Here is a 16,108-nt window from a genome sequence, read left to right as displayed (position 1 = left end):
TTAGGATGGGTTCAAGGACAGGGTGCTAGGATGTGTTTTAGGATGGGTTCAAGGACAGGGTGCTAGGATGTGTTTTAGGATGTGTTGAAGGACAGGGTGCTAGGATGTGTTTTAGGATGGGATGAAGGACAGGATGGTAGGTAGGATGTCTCTTTGGGCAATCCTGCATCAGCTGACAACTTCCCACCTCAGTAAATTCAGGTTACAAAATTAAGATTCTTCAGAGCAATGGAATTTGTACTGACAGACTGTTACTGAATCACTACCAACACTCTGGCACTTGTTACTTTTATGAATTTCCTGCATTTCAGAATTTGGACAACTATATTTCAGCTTACAAAATCCCAGTTAGCAAAAATAAATTTTACTGGGATTTTTCAGACCAATTCAGACTCCTGGACTTCCACGACACCAACAGCAACACTCAGGCACTCACATCCCTTAGAAATCCCTGCACATCAGAATCCGGACGCCTAGATTTCAGTGTAATTTCCTCCTTAGTAAACTGAGGTAAACGTAGTGATTTCTAAGACCAATTCAGACTAACCGACTTCACTGTCCGGGCGGCAACACTCAGCACTAACATCCAGGCCGGAGCGCTTGGTGAAGCCCCTCCTGACGAGTCGCCGTTCACCGACGCGCTCCAGCGGCAGACTGCTGAGGCCGAGGGCGTACACATGGCGGGCCAACACACAGGTCAGAGTGTGGAGGGTTTCTGCAGGGAGGAGGATAAAAGTGGCTGTTATGTTGGGTTGTTGGAGAGCTGCATCTTGAAAAGTCTCTATGGCAGAAAGTCTTCACCAGCTACGTTCCTCTAACACTTCTGAGCTTTTATTTAATTCTTTATCATCAGTGAACTCATCCCTTGAGCCTAGAGAGAGGCATGAAAACAGCCTTCATTAAAAGCAGGCTAGCAATGCTGCATATCTAAATGATTCCAAGGGCAGACAAAATACATCAATCAGTGACATAACAAAAGCACTGCATAAGGAGAAGTAGGAGCACTTTCTCCAGCACCCTCAGCCTGTTATCTCTTTGGCAGGAACAGAGGCAACGTGAGGCATGGCTCCTTACCGCCCACTCCTTGATGAGCTCATCCCTGTGGGTGAGGGAGGGCAGGGTGGTCCCAGAGCTCACCGGATATGCACACGTTAATGTTGGCCTTAATCCACGGCACGCTGAGGGTCTGAAAGGTGCACGCCAGACTTACACATCATGCTGGACTTTTCATGTGAGGAGTTCTAGATCAGATAACCGTTTTAGGCTTGGTTACACATGATGTCGGACTTTCAACATGAGAAATTCAACATAAGATAATCCTAGTGACTGGCAGAGCAAAAAATGTATATTGGTTACACACACACACACACACACACACACAAGTTAAGCAGTGACATGAGTAATAATCACCATCATTAGAGTACTCCAGTTCCCTTGGACAGGATAGAGAGTTAAGCCACAAACACTTGCAGCACATTGAGGGTGGCAAGACACTGAGGAATATTACCAACAGTCATGTAACACAAAGGGGGCAGCTATGTCTTTGGCCAGTCCATAATTATACTTGTCACAAACACTTGCAGTATATTCTGAGGGTGGCAAGACACTGTGAGGAATATTACCAACAGTCATGTAACACAAAGGGGGCAGCTATGTCTTTGGCCAAGCCATAATTATACTTGTCACAAACACTTGCAGTATATTCTGAGGGTGGCAAAACAGTGACGGCCTGCCTGCATGCTTACTGACAGCTACTAACCACTGCTAACAAGGAGCATGTGTAAGGTGCGTCTCTTCACTCACCCGCTGACTGCACCCCACACGGTCAACTTGGGTAAGCCTCCATGTGGCTTTAACATTCTAAGAGTTACATGAGTCGTGAGTTATGTGAGCATCCCCATGGCCATACAATACTTATGGTTGTGACTTTACTATATATATACTCCATTTTTTGTATTCTATTATTTTCTATCAATTTTAACCGGGCAAATAAGTTTACTCTCATAATTTAATGGTCTTCTATTTTTTTTTTATTTACAGCACAGAGAGCAATTCAAGGGCAACAAAAAGATGTAAAAAAAAAAAACTTCCTCTCATACAGCAATAAGTATAGAGTGGCCAAAAGAGAGGTCAATTTCGGGTGGAGAAGTGTCTTGATACACTCTTCTTGAAAGAAGTCAAGTCATAGGCAGGAGGAAATACAGACGAAGGAAGGCTGTTCCAGAGTTTACCAGTGAAGGGGATGAAAGAATGGAGATGCTGGTTAACTCTTGCATAAGGGGTTTGGACAGTATAGGGATGAGCTTGAGTAGAAAGTCATGTGCAGCGTGACTGTGGGAGGGGGGGGAGGCATGCAGTTAGCAAGTTTAGAAGAGCAGTCAGCATGAAAATTTCGATAAAAGATAGAAAGAGTTGAAACATGGCGGCGGAATTTAAGAGGTAAAAGACTATCAACAAGAGGAGGAGAGCTGATGAGACGTAGAGCCTTAGCCTCCACTCTGTCCAGAAGAGCTGTGCGAGTGGAGCCCCCCCACACGTGAGATGCATACTCCATACGAGGGCGGACAAGACTCTTATATATGGAAAGCATCTGTGCGGGTAAAAAGAACTGGCGGAGACTGTACAGAACGCCCAACCTCGAGGAAGCTGATTTAGTGAGAGAGATGTGAAGTTTCGAGTTGAGTTTTTTAGTTAAGGATAGACCGAGGATATTTAGTGTTGAAGAAGGTGACAGCTGAGTGTTATTGATGAATATGGGAGAGGTGTTTGGAAGATTGTGTCGAGTTGATAGGCGGAGAAATTGAGTTTTTGAGGCATTGAAGGACACAAGGTTCCTTTTATCCCAATCAGAAATGAGAGCAAGGTCTGAGGTTAAGCGTTCTGCAGCCTCCAGCCTGGAGTCATGTAATTCCTGTTGAGAGGGTCTTCCGTTGAAAGAAGTTGAATAATGCAGAGTGGAGTCATCAGCATATGAGTGGATAGGACAGTTTGTTATGGAAAGATCATTGATGAATAAGAGGAAGAGAGTGGGTGATAGGACAGAGCCCTGTGGAACACCGCTGTTGATAGTTCTAGTAAGTATAATACTGCCACTAATGGCACCAGTCCTCCCTGCCAAGGATTAATTCTAGTTTTCCTGAAGGAGTCTCATTATGACACCCACCTCATGGCTGCCAGTTCTGTTCCACTCATCCATCATGCATTGGTAGTGAGGGCCGGCCACTCTGCAGGCACTCATACATAATGAATGACCTTGATCAAGCCTATCGTTATGCTGTCCAGCTTTCTAATGCAGCGGGGTGTTGGGGGGTAGAGGAGAAGGAGTAGCTACAATAATTTTCCAGGGTTGGTGATCTTTTTTTTTTTTAAATCAAAGAAATCAAAAAATCATTGATTTTTTTCTTTTTTAATTTTCAGATTTTTTTTATTTTTTTTATTTTTTTATAAATATATATCCTGCTGAGTGATTTGAAAGTCTCCATAGGTTACTTTAAGTTTAAGTTTAGAGCCTGAAAATCTGAGCACAGTCAAGGATCCAGATACATACTTGTTCAATACTTGTTTGTAGTTGGTACAGGAGCAGGTTTAGGACAGATAGAGTTGCCTGAAGTTGTCATTTTCATGACAGAATATTATATTATTACCACAGAGAAGAATATCTACTTCTGTTACTGTTTGGTTGGTAACCTTGGTTATTATTATGATACATTGCCTGCCAAGTTAGTAAAGACTAAAGGAGGAGGATTTTGGGGGGGAGCATCAATGTGTCAAAAACTGGTCCTGTCATTTCATTAAATCAGCAAAAAACTAAATCAATCAAATTTTCCAATGTTTCCATTTTGTCAAAAACAGCTTTTTACCCTTATCCCATCAGTGTAGCAACAATTTCATATCATTTCAATGCATCAAAAATGAGAAGGCATCAATATATCAATAAATCCAGATGTTATCAAAGCATCAAATTGTTAAAAGTCATCAGAGCATAACAAAAATCAAAGTTATCAAAGCATCAAAAGTCTAGTCCATGATGACACTGTGGGGTATTACGACTTTGACAATGGTACACCATCACAACTACCTGACAATGGTACACCATCACAACTACCTGACAATGGTACACCATCACAACTACCTGACAATGGTACACCATCACAACTACCTGACAATGGTACACCATCACAACTACCTGACAATGGTACACCATCACAACTACCTGACAATGGTACACCATCACAACTACCTGACAATGGTACACCATCACAACTACCATTAATGCAAATGTTTCTACATCAACGAGTAAAGTGGTGTGACACAGTATGATCGAGACTAACTTGGGAACCAAATTCTCGAACTAACAAGTGATACTCTGTTCGGGGTCACGAGGCAATATCAATGAAAGCCTCAGTCATACCCTTGACAGATCAGAACGGGTTATGTACCTTGTAGCACCAGGAGCACTTCAGCCTGAGGAATTAACAGAAACGTAAAGTGCCATCTATCAATAAGATGCTGGCCAACTACTCCATTATCCGAGGTAACATCCACCATGGAAACGGACAGTATATTCACATGCAGTTTATCTCAGCTGTGGGCCACACGATGGACAGGCACCTATAGTTTCTAGAGGCGGCCCACACTCGAGACAGATACGATTCAGATGATGCTGATGAAGCTGCTGTTGACTAAGAAAATCAACCTTCTCAGCAACAGAATCATTGTCCCTGCGCTGTGTGTCTGGCACCCCTAGAGAGAACGATCTGCTTCACGCCTTGCAATAATGCACAGGTCTGTGTAGACTGCAACAGCGTCATGGAAACCATAAGGTATCCATGTCCTATCTGCAGGGGCCAGGTGCAGGAGTGATTCGTAATATTCATTCAGCAAGATATGAAATACTGCTGCTTCATTTCTAGTTTTGAACGCTGCCGATTAATTGCAACCCACAGTCTTCAGAGGGAAGAATGACACTTTCAATTTTATGGTTCTTAGGTTATTTATTGTAAAAAAAAAGTCACTTGAAATAAAGACTGATATTGATATGTATCTTGTGTTCTTATTGTGCTGCCTTGCGCTTCATCTGCTGGACCTGAACATAATGTGTCGATGTTTTGCTAAGATCTGAAGATGTTTTTGACACTTTGGAAATATATGAAGTTTTGGATGCGTTGATTTGATTTTATCCATTTTTGATGCTTTGAAGCCATCTAGTGTTTTTGATGATTTGATAACATCCAGGCAGTGTAAGCTTTTTTATAACTTGATAAGATACAGCTTTTTGGATGCTTTGAAAAGATAGTCTTTTTGACGTTTTGATAGGCCTGACACCCTTGGAATAGTTTTGATGCTTAGAAGGCGCCTGATTTTTTACCAAGTAAAAAACATATGGCAAGTTGGCAACATTAGAGCAAGAGGATATAATAATGTAGGATTCTTTTTTTTTTTTTGGGGGGGGGGTATATACCTCGAAGAGAATAAATGAATCAATGCATATGAATAGGTTGTTTTACTTTACCATCTTTGGAGCACATCATTTAACTTATGGAAGACTTTTAGTCAAAAAAAAAAATCATGATTTTTTAGTAAAAAGAATCAATGATTTAATCATTTGATTAAATCAATTTGATTTAATCATTGCCAACTCTGTAATTTTCCACTATATTTTTATACTTTTTTATCATGGTAAGAATGCATTTAAATATGCCTTTTGTCCTTGTTAAGCTTGGTGCTGGCTGACTGATTGATAATGGAGAGTAGTAAAACAGGAGGGGGAGGAGGAGGAGGAGGAGGAATACATAGGAAGAACAGACACTAGAAGACCTATCGGTCTATGGCGAGGGTGTCTGTTTACTACCGCTACTACTAGTAATCTATGTGTGGTAGAACAGGACAGAATAGATGAAGGCTCCTCCCCACCCACCTCTCCCTCTGGCAACGTGCCGGCAGGAAAGAGTTAGAAGAGAACACCATGTACCTTTAAGGAAGAAAGGGACATGGAAATTTTACAGTAAAGAGAGAAGAGGAAATTACTACCTTTAACTTATACTACTGGTAACCTAAGCTGTGGGGGAAAATGGCTTCATTACATAAGAACATAAGAACATAGAAACACAGGGAGACTTGAAGAGGCCGAGTGGCCTACACAGGACAGCCCCAGAATCCCCCCTAATACTCACGATGGGTGAGGTGGAGGCTTGATCCTCGTTTTACCGGCGGTACTAGGCACGCACCAGTAACCTGTCACCTTACTGCACCCACACCTCACTCCACCTGTCATGCGGACATTAACTGTTGCTTTACTCTATTGTTAACTTACGCTACTTGCAATCTAGGTTGTGGGGGAGAATAATATGAATTTAGGTTGACGTCTTGCTGCAATCTGTCTGAAAACATGCGAAGAAGGGTCAGTATAGTCTCATATCCCTGAAGTACTTATTCAATGAAGACTTGAAGCTATTGATACTCTGTGCGCTAACTACTGACGGTGGGAGTCTATTCCAGTGATCGACGACTCTATTATTGAAAAATATTTTGCGCACCAATGTGTTACATCGGTTTCCCTTTAACTTCATACAGTTGCTGCGTGTTATTGTGTTGGTGTCTCTCTGAAATAGACTATCTAAAGGAGGAGGAGGAGGAGGAGAAAGGGGAATAAAAAAAGCATTGGTGTGTTCCTATATCCTAACAAATGCTGGCAGCAGGGTGGGTGAAGATAAATTACTGGAGTCTGAGGCAGAGTTGCATTGCCAGGTGACATGAAGGCAAGGGTGGGTGAGGCATGGGGGCACGTTACTGCACTCACCATTCAAGGACTGCAGGCTGGAGGGCATACTTGGCACATCCTTGTAGTGGGGCAGCAGGAGGAACCAGTGGGAGGTGTAGGGGTGGAGGCCGACCACCTGGCAGGACATCTTGGCAGGGCTCAGCGTGTGGCCTATGAACCTTGAGTTGGAGCAGCGTTGGAACACTCTCCTCCTCGTCCTCTGTCCCTGTGGTGGTGCTGGCCTGGCTCTTCCTCCGGGCTGAGTCTCTGAAATGGGAAAGCAGCACTCATGTAGGCATTACTATAGGAGACAATGCACGTACAGAGGGAAGAGTGCAGTCGCTACAAGCTTCTTTCAACAGCAAGGGAGGCAGCTTAATGGACAAAAATCACATTAGCAGCAACAAAAAAGCCTGCTGGACGCTGCTCTCACTAAGGAAAAGAGAATGAGCACACACCAGTGTTTCAGGGCCAACATTTAGGACAGAATGGTTTTGAAGGACTGGCTCGCACTACAAACACCATCCCCCTCTTCCTCTTCCTACTTCTCTTTCTCTTCCTATCCCCTCCTCTTCCTTCTCTTCCTGCCCCCTCCTACTTCTCCTTCTCTTTCTCTCTCTATCTCCTCCTCCAGCTCCTTACCTAATAAATATGCTTTGAAGAGGAAGAGAAGGGAATAGGAAGAAAAGAGGAGGAGGGGAAAGGAAGAGAAAGAGGAGGGAAAGGACAAGGAGAAGGGGAGACAGGAAGATAAAGAGAAGAGAGAGAGAGAGGAGGAGGAGGGAAAAGGAATAGTGAATGCATCAACATAAAAGCCTGCTGGACGCTGCTCTGACAACAGTAAGAAGAATGAGAGGCTGGAAGATAGGCTGGCTGTTAATTTCCACGTTTTCCAATATTTTCCAGAGTTTTATCATCTATTTTTGTTTTTTTACAGTTGAGCACAGTTGTTCATGGGCCAAATATTTGTATACACTTTTATTCTTCATTGTTCATTTCAGCTAAATCATTCGTATTCATAATCTACACAGATGGATTGCAATGTCTGTCTGTGTGTGTGTGTGTGTGTGTGTGTGTGTGTGTGTGTGTGTGTGTGTGTGTGTGTGAGAGGATACCCAGAGACACAGTGGCGGTCCCTTGCAGACTCCTAATGTTCTTATGACTAGAAGTATTTACAGGGACAGAAGGAAAGTACATCAGGGCACACATGGACAGGATGAGGATACACAATGATATACAAGGACAAGGAAAATGGACATATGCACAAAAATAGGATACGTTTAAAAACATGTCCCTTACTTGGTTGGCGGTCATGCGCGCCCACAGCCCTTAGTGCATGGCGGGCGGTGACGTGCAGGCTGTAGGCGTGGTCCACCCTGGTGGCTCCCTCCTCCACGCCGCTTGATGAGTTGCTGCCACCACCCACGGCTGCTCCCTCGCCAGACGGTAAATGTCATCGCCAGCTGCAGATGTAATTTCATGCAGTATATACGTACATAAATTCCTGGGCTATATTATGTCATATGTTATATAAAGATTTCATGAGATATAATGTAATGTATTATTTGAACTTTTAAACTTACAGGCCTGCAAGATGTCAGTCAGCCTACACATCAGCAAATATTGTGGCCCAGTTGTGGCGTGGGTTGTGAGAGGAACACCAAGTAACTGACCACAACTTTGCAGAGGTTTGAATGTACTATTTATAGTAAACATATAGTGGTAAAACAAATGGTTTAGTTTAGTTTGATTTCCAAGAGCTGAAGCAAAAAATGTTACAAGCCAACTTGAGCTCCCCTTCCTCCTCCTTTTCCTTCTTATTACAGCTATTATTATGAGAGACAAATCAGGCAGAAAGGGAGGCAGGCTGACACTGTGAGCTTCCACTCCAGCAGCCCACACACACCGCAGACCACAAGAAGGAAAGCTAAAGCAATGAGAAAACTAGAAAGAAGCTGAGATACTGTAGAAGATCATACAAGTGGAGGGACAGAGACAAGGCAAAAGATATCCCAAAATACACCTCTCCTCCTCCTCCCCCTTACATTCCTCCTGGCCTGGCACCGCCGCCTCCCCCGCTGTGCTGCCTGCCACCCGAGGTTCTCCTTCGCCCAGAATGACGGGCGTGGGAACGGCTGTGATGGGGCAGCTGATTTGATGCGATGCAGGGCCGCACGCCACCCTCTGCCCTCTGCTGCTCTGTGGGGAGGCCTGTGTTAGCATCCCTAGCATTGCTGTGATGCGTTACAGTTGGAAACTCTTCTGCCGTGGCCGTCCCCTGGTGGCAGCTCCTAGGAGCAGGCGTCTATGAAAAGATAATGATGTTCCAGCACAATGATCCTCACCAATCTGGCTTTTGTCTGTAGCCTTGTTCCTTTATTTTAGACCTATCAAGCAGACAGTACAAGTGAATGTTGCAATTTTTGATGGGAAAGATAAGTGGAGTACCCCAGGGCAATGTTTTAGTCTCATTATTTGTGGTATATATTTATGATCTTACTGAATATAGTGCAGTTTTTGAGTGGACAGTGTTTATGAGTGAGGCAGCGCGGGGTATTTTTCTAGAGGCAGTATTACTTTTGGTATCTTATATAGTGTGTGTGTGTGTGTGTGTGTGTGTGTGTGTGTGTGTGTGTGTGTGTGTGTGTGTGTGTGTGTATATATATATATATATATATATATATATATATATATATATATATATATATATATATATATATATATATATATATATATATATATATATATATTAATGACCTTACTGGGTATAGAAGAATGGTGTAGTTTTTGACTGGACAGATGTTATGAGTGATGTAGCCCAGGGCAATGTTCTGGAGGTGGTTTCATTATTGTGGTTTCTTACCTACATTTCTTACCTAGATGGGGAGAACCCCATCTAGAATCAGGTGACGCCTCCAACCAAGACAGCAAGTAGATTGTCCTTTAGATGATCTGATGGTTGGCTAATGTGGCATCACCAAGGCCACACAAACACTGCCATAACACTCTTGAGCAAGTGGCAAGACAATGCAGTCAGGTTGGCAATCCCGAGTGGGGACACAGCACAGCACAGGACACAATTTTACAATTCAAAGTCATACTCAACAACCCAAAATCAATGAAAATCACACAAAATTTGACCAAAAGAAGTGTCGAGATGCTGTTTAAAAGCATTAACAGAATTCACTACGACAACTGATTCGGGTAAATTATTCCAAATGCTAATGACCCGCACTGAGAAGACATGAGCTCGAACATCAGTGTTGCAACGAGACACAAAAAGCTTGTCTGTTGTGATTTTTAGCAAAGAGGTGACCTAGATTAGGACAAAACCCTTTCAGAATGTTGAACACCATAATAGGATCAGCTCTGATCAACCTTCCGTTAATGGAGTCAAGACTCAATCTAGCGAGACGTTCACTATATGGTAGATCGTGAAAACCGGCAATTTTCTTAGTCCACCTCCTCTGAACATTTTCTAAAAGCCTGGGTCATGTCACCTGTATAAACAGTGAACCAAACCACAGAGGCAAAGTCCAAGATAGGGCGAATATGAGAGATGAAAACTGCCTTCATGAAATCAGCAAAGGGTACCCTTTAAAATACAGTAACCAATGCCTCCTGCCTTGCCAGTGATTTCTCTCACATGCAAGTGAAACTTTAGGAAGGAATCCACCCTGACCCCAAGATATTTATAGTTATCTAGCACATCTTGAATGGCTTGGTTTCCTATACAATATTATAGAGGAACAGGAGCATCAAGGAATCTCCTACAACAGCTCGTTCTGGCACATTTACCAACTGAGAAAGATAAACCCGTGAACACATACTTACTTCTTCCTCTGGCACTACTCTCCTCTACACTAAGCATACTGCACTACTCTCCCTGCCGCCTGACAGCCGCTGGTGGTCCTCAGCTTCCGTGCTGCAGAGCGGCGCCCCGTGCAGTGTTTACCAAGATCTACAGTACCAGGTCTCCTCATTTCCGACATATTTTCGCAGATGCTGGCGCACTCACGTCACCAGGCTGTTCGAGGGTAGGTTCAGCGGGGCCGATGGGGTCAGTCGCTCTTCCAACCTCCGTGTAGTAACAGCTAGCTGGCAGTCGCTCCCAGTTTCTCTCTCTCTCTCACACACACACACACACACACACACACACACACACACACACACACACACACACATGTAAGCTAGTAATAAGAATGGAGTAGAGGGTATCTACTCATAGCCATTGACAAGGCACATTATAAGAATTACATGTAGAAAAAATATGAAGTAGCGAGATATACAAAATATTATAGCTGTTATGCGTACATTTGCGTTTGTGAGTAAACACACACCACACACACAATACTACTACTAATAATAATAATGACAGCATCAACATCTGGGGGCAAATATGGGGTATTCTTGAGAGAGAGAGAGAGAGAGAGAGAGAGAGAGAGAGAGAGAGAGAGAGAGAGAGAGAGAGAGAGAGAGAGAGAGAGAGAGAGAGAACGGCAGCGCAATGAGAGAACGGGGAATATAGAATAGTTCCCCGTCTTCCTCACTGTCTCACAGCCAGCTGACGTCACAGGCTGCGCAGTGGAGGTAAAGTGAGGAGACCTGTTACTATAGATCTTGGTGTTTACCTTCCCTGCAGATGATGACGATGATGTACGTGGGTTGGCGCTTTTGCAGCGGGAGCACAATCCCGTGACATTCCTGATTGATTGATTGATAGTTTATCGTTACAGGTAAACAACAAGGGAGAAGGGAGGAACATGCCATCCCAACCCCCAGGCAGGACAGAGTGTGATTATACAACTATTAATACATGTGTAGGTAGCACCATGAAATTAAAAAGATACAATGGTAGGAAGGAAAGCACAACAAGGGAGGGGGCGGTACCTCCCCCTGGACAATGACAATAAAATGTGGGGACGGAGAACATTGCCCAAGCACTAGATGGGAATGAATACAGGGATAGAGTAAATACTAGTCCTTAAAGTAAAATACTGCAGAGATCACAGCCTTGTATAGCACGGCAGTAGTTCAGGCTGCCACACACGGCATCACCACCTTGGTGCAAACTGAGGGTGTTCTTTGAGGATAGCAGGGAGGACATCATGGTTCAGGAGCCAACAAATTGTCTGGGGCAGGTCAAGGCAGTCCCGTGGCTTAAACTTAGCAATGAGAGGGCATTCCATGACATAGTGATGCAGTGTGTGTCCCCTCGGCCTGGCACAGAGCGTGCAGCAGACACCAGGGGAGTTACTAACCTCCCAGTAGTACCTATAGCCTAGCCTAAGACGCATTGCTACCACATCCTGAGGGGCACTGTGTCGCCCATAGGGGTAAACACAGCGCTGGGAGACACTAACATAGTGGAGGCTGCTGGCGCTGCCATTGTCACAGCAGTGTCTGAGTTGGGTAGCAATGCTATCATGTGAATAATGCCTAAGTCCATTCTTAACATAGCTAAGCGTATAGTCAGTGCCAGGGTCCACTGTGTCATCCTGAAGGGCACGTCGAGCAAGGCAGTCTGCCTTCTCATTGAGCTGGATGCCCACATGAAAGGGCACCCAGGTGAAGTGGACCGTGGCACCTGCGGCCTCAAGGGCACGGACGGCAGTCAGGCACTTAGTTACAAGATCACAGTCGGCAGGGGAGGTGGACACAAGTTCATGCAATGCAGCCTGGCTATCGACCCTCTCACCCTGTTGACATGGTGCCAAACCTCCCGCAGGGAGCGGGTCTTGCGCACGCTGGCAAGGAAGGCGACCCAGTGTCGTGGGCGGGCCTCTTGTCTGAGTTCAGTGAGGTGGTGCGCCACAGCGACCATGGCATCGCGGGCAGCCCGATCGGCGGGGTCCTGCTGCCAGCGCCGCTGGTACGAGGCAAGGGTCCGCTGACAGTTGGAGACAGCCAGGTCCGAGGCGTAGGTCTGCAGGCGGCGCTTGGTGGGCCTTGGAGGGGCCCTGCCAGCTGCAACAAAACTCTCGACGGTGTCCAGCAGGCCGTGGTACAGCGAGGCGGCGTCGGTAAGGGATCCCTTCACAGTATGGTACCACGCCCCGACTTCGGCAACGAGGCGCGGCATCCGGGCAGCAGGGACAGCCAACCGCTTCCGGGACACAGCAGGGGCAGGCTGGATCGGGATGGTCGTCTCCAGGGTAAAGTGGTCACTCAGCAAACACCTGGAAATAAGGGTCTGGGCAGTAAAAGCTGACATGTTAAAAAGAGTGACATAGTCTAACCTGCCCCCCTGAACATGTGTGGGCACATTATCCCCCTCGAGGACAGCCGTCTCGGAGGCATCAAGGAAGGCCTTCCAGCGGACACCATTGACATTATTGGTGCGGTGGCTACCAAGATCTCGGTGGCGAGAGTTAAGATCCCCCACAAGAACAGTCGGCTCCTCATGAACATAATCAGGAAAGTTAGCAAGATTTAAAGCCCCCGCATGAACATACGTGTTAACAAAAAATAGGGTTTCACCCATATGGAGTAATGAAACAGTGATATATTCAATGCCCTCATTAATACCCATGTCCTCAAAAACTATCGCCGTCCCCTGTCTGACATACGTAGCCATCCCACGGGTACTGCCTGCTGCGCCATCTAAGACATATAAATCATACCCCCTCAGGTCCGACACCCGTGGCCCAACCTCCTGAAGAGCAACGATATCTGGCCTATGAGTGATGACATAGGAGTGAAGGTCAGTGAAGCGGGCATGTAGCCCGTTGACATTCCAAATTAAGAGGCGGACACACTCACTGGTCAGGAGGGGGTGGTTGCCGGTCAAGGAGTGGGGTGATCCGATGATGGAGCTCAGCCACCTGCTGAGTCAGGGAAGCAAACTGCGCCAGCAGCACCTGGACTGTGGCCTCCCACTGCAGTGGAGGATCAGCAGGTGAAGGTGAAGGACCCGTCTGGCCATGGCGAGGTTCGGCCGTTCCCTCGGCAGCTGCAGTCACCACAGCCGGTGGGGTTGCAGGGGTGTTCTGCATCTGGCCCGCAGGGGGAACCACACTGGCCCCACTATCGGCGTCCATGGCCTCACCAGCAGACGGCAGGGCAGGGCACGGGGCCGGGGCTGAAGCTGGAGCAGGGGCCGGGATGGAGGAGAGCTCACGCGCAGGCGGGGCGTGGAGACTGCTGCTCCAAGGCCGCCACCCTGGAGATCGTTGCAGCCAGCGTCTCCTGCAGCTGGGTGACTGCAGCGAGGATTTGATGGAGGACAGGGTCGACCCATCGACAGCGGGGGACTGGCAGCCGGCACAGGGGGACGGTAGGCTGTGGCTGGGGTGCCGGGAGCAGGAGCCTGGCGAGGCACAGGGTGGCAGTGGGTGAGGCTGGGGCAGCAGGGGCGGACGAGCCCGGCAGGGGCGGAAACTCGGACGTTGTGGGAGCCCCTGGCCCAGGCCGAGGACTGAGGGAGAGGAGCAGGGCGGAACACAAGCCTAGGGCGGCCTTGCTGAGGGTGGTGGTCAGGCGCCGCGACCCGAGAAGGTTTAGGCTTCATCGGGCAGGAGTGGTAGTGGGCGTTATGCTCACCACCACAGTTGCAGCACTTACGGGGGACGGGTGTGCCCGCCTGGATCTTCTGGAGGCACAGAGCTGATTTGTGCGTGCCCGCACAATACCGGCACCGAGGGGCCGATCTGCAGCGCCACTCCTGATGGCCCCACCGGCAACAGTGGCGACAGATGTCGGGCTCCGCCGTGTAGAGCTCCACAGCCTTACGACCCACCCCGAGGAGGTGCACCTCTGTCGGGACGTGGCCAACCACTGCTCCAAGAAGCTGCGGGCGAGGGGCCGTGCCCGCATACCTGCGCTTTAACCACAGAAAGTTGTCTGGGGTCTCAATGAGGTTGGCATTCATGTAGAGCGGCACATTGTGGATGATGACAGTGTGCTGCCGCTCCGCTGCATTTTCGACCAAAACTACGTCGAGGAACCCCTCAGTGAGGAGCCGCTTGTAGAAGGCGACGTCGTCCCTGACCGTGAGATAAGGTCGGAGCCTACCCTCCTTGAAGAGCGGCTCCAACTCACCGTGCTGCTTCAGTAGAGATGCAAACCACGTGTATTGCTGGGCTGGTGTCAGCCCGGCCTCGGCGGGGAAGTCTAGGCGGCGGCGGGTGGGTTGGCGCGGGGCCGCGGCTGGGTGCGTGTCCTCCAGGGGCACCTCACCGTCGACCAGGACAGTTTCAGAGCTACCAGACTGCACACCCTCCATGGATGCGGCGGCAGCTTTAACAGGAGAGGCAGTGGGGGAGAGGCAGCCAGGATTATCCGGCTTGAGCCGCTTGCTAGCGCTGGCCACGTGGTCCTCCGAACAAAGGCGAGGGTCAAGTTCGGCAGAGTCGGCCATCTCTTCAGTCTCCTCAGACCACAGGCGCCGTTCCTCAGGGGCAGGACACTGCCCGGAAGCCGCCGAGTAGGAATGTTCGTTAGCCATGTCCTCTAGACACCGTTTATTCCGTGGAAGGCAGGGCATCCACGGACGGAGCACAGGACAACGCACGTCTACACAGCACGGCCGTGTAGACGAGACTGCCATAATGATAAAGAGATAGCTGAGATTCTATAAAAAACAGTTTATTTTTGTCTTTACCAAGGAACCCATTGGACCCACACCCAGGCCACCTGTTCCAATAGATAATCTTGTTAGTGAACCTGTTATCCTAAAATCCAGTGTTCTAAAAAAGTTAAAAGACATAAACAGCAGCAGAAGCTGTGGCCCAGATGAAATACACCCACGAATCCTCCAGGAAATTGCAGACCATATAACCGGACCTATTACTATTCAAAAGCATCGAAACGGGAGAACTGCCGTCGGATTGGAAAGAAGCTTCAGTACGCCTATCTTTAAGAAAGGCTCCAAGAAACTGGCAGTTAATTATCGACCTATAAGCCTTACATCAGTCCTTTGTCAAATCCTCGAGTCCTTTATATGTGAAGCATTACTAGGCCACCTTTCTTCCAACGATGCCCTATCTCCACAACAGTACGGTTTCTTACATGGAAGGTCTACTGTTTTGCAGCTTGTACAGTATTTTAATCACTGTGCTGAGGTGGTAGCTATGGCCGGGTGGTATAGTGGATGTAATATTCCTGGACTACGCCAAAGCCTTTGATACCGTCCCTCACCGGCGTCTGTTATCGAAGCTCGAGAGTTATGGCATTCAGGGGAGGACCCTTGCATGGACTGAGAGATTTCTTGTTGGAAGGTTTCAAACAGTTGTCGTCAACAGTGAAAAGTCCTCCTGATCTGGAGTGTTGAGCGGCATCCCCCAGGGTAGTGTCTTGGGGCCAACATTATTTGTCATATACATAAACGATTTGCCAACCCCATTAAAC

The 16,108-nt window shown here is 47.2% G+C and overlaps 2 long non-coding RNA genes across 2 annotated transcripts; both read right to left on the bottom strand.

Annotated features, from left to right (window-relative positions):
• Positions 1 to 216: 216 nt before the first annotated feature.
• Positions 217 to 6,331, bottom strand: LOC127010237 (uncharacterized). The gene is made up of 2 exons (XR_007762986.1): positions 6,174 to 6,331; positions 217 to 715 (listed from the first exon to the last, which is right to left on the bottom strand). It is a non-coding gene; the product is annotated as an uncharacterized LOC127010237 (long non-coding RNA).
• Positions 6,332 to 6,670: 339 nt separating this feature from the next.
• Positions 6,671 to 9,059, bottom strand: LOC127010236 (uncharacterized). The gene is made up of 3 exons (XR_007762985.1): positions 8,806 to 9,059; positions 8,060 to 8,223; positions 6,671 to 7,027 (listed from the first exon to the last, which is right to left on the bottom strand). It is a non-coding gene; the product is annotated as an uncharacterized LOC127010236 (long non-coding RNA).
• Between the last annotated feature and the right edge of the window lie 7,049 nt (positions 9,060 to 16,108).

Source organism: Eriocheir sinensis, chromosome 42 (genome assembly GCF_024679095.1).
Source record: "Eriocheir sinensis breed Jianghai 21 chromosome 42, ASM2467909v1, whole genome shotgun sequence".
Classification (NCBI taxonomy): Eukaryota; Metazoa; Arthropoda; class Malacostraca; order Decapoda; family Varunidae; genus Eriocheir; species Eriocheir sinensis.
Note: the sequence above shows the minus strand (reverse complement) of the source record. Positions and strands in the feature narration are given on the sequence as shown.